Below are 3,161 nucleotides of genomic sequence, written 5' to 3'. Positions count from 1 at the left end.
ACAGAGAGAGATTCAGAAAGAAACAAGAGGAGAGACAAACCCACAGTCAGAAGGAACAAGAAAGAGAGAGACAAACCCACAGTCAGAAAGACAAGAGGAGAGACAAACCCATAGGCAGTCAGAAAGACAAGAGGAGAGACAAACCACAGTCAGAAAGACAAGAGGAGAGACAAACCCGAGAGTCAGAAAGACAAGAGGAGAGACAAAACCGAGCAGTCAGAAAGACAAAGAGGAGAGACAACGCCAGAGTCAGAAAGACAAGTAGAAGAGTCACCTACAGTCAGAAACAGACAAGAGGGAGAGAAAACCCACAGTCAGAAAGACAAGAGGAGAGACAACCCACAGTCAGAAAAACAAGAGGAGAGACAAACCACAGTCAGAGAGACAAGAGAGAGACAAACCCACAGTCAGAAAAACAAGAGGAGAGACAAACCCACAGTCAGAGAGACAAGAGGAGAGACAAACCCACAGTCAGAGAGACAAGAGGAGAGACAAACCCACAGTCAGACAGACAGAGGAGAGACAACCCACAGTCAGAAAGACAAGAGGAGAGACAACCCCACAGTCAGACAGCAAGAGGAGAGACAAACCACAGTCAGAAAGACAGAGGAGAGACAACCCACATTCAGAAAGACAAGAGAGAGACAAACACACAGTCAGAGAGACAGAGGAGAGACAACCCACAGTTCAGAAAGACAAGAGGAGAGACAAACCCACAGTCAGAAAGACAAGAGGAGAGACAAACCCACAGTCAGAAAGACAAGAGGAGAGACAACCCACAGTCAGAAAGACAAGAGGAGAGACAAACCCAACAGTCAGAAAGACAAGAGGAGAGACAAACCCACAGTCAGAGAGACAAGAGGAGAGACAAACCACAGTCAGAAAGACAAGAGGAGAGACAAACCACAGCCAGAAAGACAAGAGGAGAGACAAACCCACAGTCAGAAAGACAAGAGGAGAGACAAACCCACAGTCAGAAAGACAAGAGGAGAGACAAACCCACAGTCAGAAAGACAAGAGGAGAGACACCACCACAGTCAGAGAGACAAAGAGGAGAAGACAAACCCACAGTTAGAAAGACAAGAGGAGAGACAAACCCACAGTCAGAAAGACAAGAGGAGAGACAAACCCACAGTCAGAAAGACAAAGAGGAGAGACAAACCGAGAGTCAGAAAGACAAGAGGAGAGACAAACCGAGAGTCAGAAAGACAAGAAGGAGACAAAACCAGAGTCAGAAAGACAAGTAGAGAGTCAAACTACAGTCAGAAAGACAAGAGGAGAGACAACCCCACAGTCAGAAAAAACAAGAGGAGAGACAAACCCACAGTCAGAGAACAAGAGAAGAGAGACAAACCCACAGTCAGAAAAACAAGAGGAGAGACAAACCCACAGTCAGAAGACAAGAGGAGAGACAACCCCACAGTCAGAAAAACAAGAGGAGAGACAAACCCACAGTCAGAGAGACAAGAGAAGAGACAAACCCACAGTCAGAAAGACAGAGGAGAGACAAACCCACAGTCAGAAGACAAGAGGAGAGACAACCCACAGTCAGAAAGACAAGAGGGGAGACAAACCACAGTCAGACAGACAAGAGGGGAGACAAACCCACAGTCAGAAAGACAAGAGGAGAGACAAACCCACTCAGACAGACAAGAGGGGACAAACCCACAGTCAGACAGACAAGAGGAGAGACAAACCCACAGTCAGAAAGACAAGTAGAGAGACAAACCCACAGTCAGAAGACAAGAGGAGAGACAAACCCACAGTCAGAAAGACAAGAGGAGAGACAAACCACGTCAGAAAGACAAGAGGAGAGACACACCCACAGTCAGAAAGACAGAGGAGAGACAACCCCACAGTCAAGACAGAGACAAGAGGAGAGACAAACCCACAGTCAGAAAGACAGAGGAGAGACAACCCACAGTCAGAAAAGACAAGAGGAGAGACAAACCCACAGTCAGAAAGACAAGAGGAGAGACAACCCACAGTCAGAAAGACAAGAGGAGAGACAAACCCACAGTCAGAAAGACAAGAGGAGAGACAACCCACAGTCAGAAAGACAAGAGGAGAGACAACCCACCAGTCAGAAAGACAAGAGGAGAAGACAACCCACAGTCAGAAAGACAGAGGAGAGACAACCACAGTCAGAAAGACAAGAGGAGAGACAAACCACAGTCAGAAAGACAAGAGGAGAGACAAACCCACAGTCAGAAAGACAAGAGGAGAGACAACCCCACAGTCAGAAAGACAAGAGGAGAGACAACCCCACAGTCAGAAAGACAAGAGGAGAGACAAACCCACAGTCAGAAAGACAAGAGGAGAGACAACCCCACAGTCAGAAAGACAAGAGGAGAGAACACCCCACAGTCAGAAAGACAAGAGGAGAGACCAAACACAAATGGTAGCATTTTAAGAGTGACTTAAAGTCAGCAACAATCTGGACATCCTTTTGGTTTAAGATCAAGTCAGATGCGATCTGACATAATCAAATCCCAATAACACTGACTATACAGTATATACAGTTTACACGACTAATACAACTTGAAACCAATCCAAATCTAGCACTAGTGGCCCATACCCACTGATGAAGGATTACTGTTGGGACGGAACCTTATCTCAAAGACAACGATCCAGTCAGGGTCACTGTGAYTGTGACACACCGTAGGGCCCTGAGTTGTTCCCAATCAGTATGTGATGGAGAAGATTCAGGCCATCATTTTCATAGTGCAAAAGAATTGTACAAACTGCAAAAATGACCATAAACCTCATTATAATCTGCCAGCTTGATTTAATTAGAAACTTTTCTTCAACAATGTGCCTTATAAACAGACACAAATGGCTGTTAATATGTCTACTAGACCTGACTGAATGACACTCTACTCTTAGGTAGAGGTGGGCGTTATGGACAAAAATTGGTAACACTTTACTTGACACCCAGCGTCATAACACGCTAGGACATGGTCATAATCATGTCAAAATGTCATAACAGCTGACATAACTTGTCATAACATGGTCATAACACTGTCATGACCCATATATTTACACCTGTTGTGACATGTATTGTGTCATTTTATGGCTGATTATGACACATACATAAGAGTGTCAAAACCCATATATATTCAGATGTGTTTTTTCCCTGCCAAGAAGTTTCCTTTCGTTTG

Source organism: Salvelinus sp. IW2-2015, linkage group LG31, assembly GCF_002910315.2.
Source record: "Salvelinus sp. IW2-2015 linkage group LG31, ASM291031v2, whole genome shotgun sequence".
Taxonomy (NCBI): Eukaryota; Metazoa; Chordata; class Actinopteri; order Salmoniformes; family Salmonidae; genus Salvelinus; species Salvelinus sp. IW2-2015.
The sequence above is the reverse complement of the archived record's forward strand: the minus strand, read 5'-3'. Positions refer to the sequence as shown.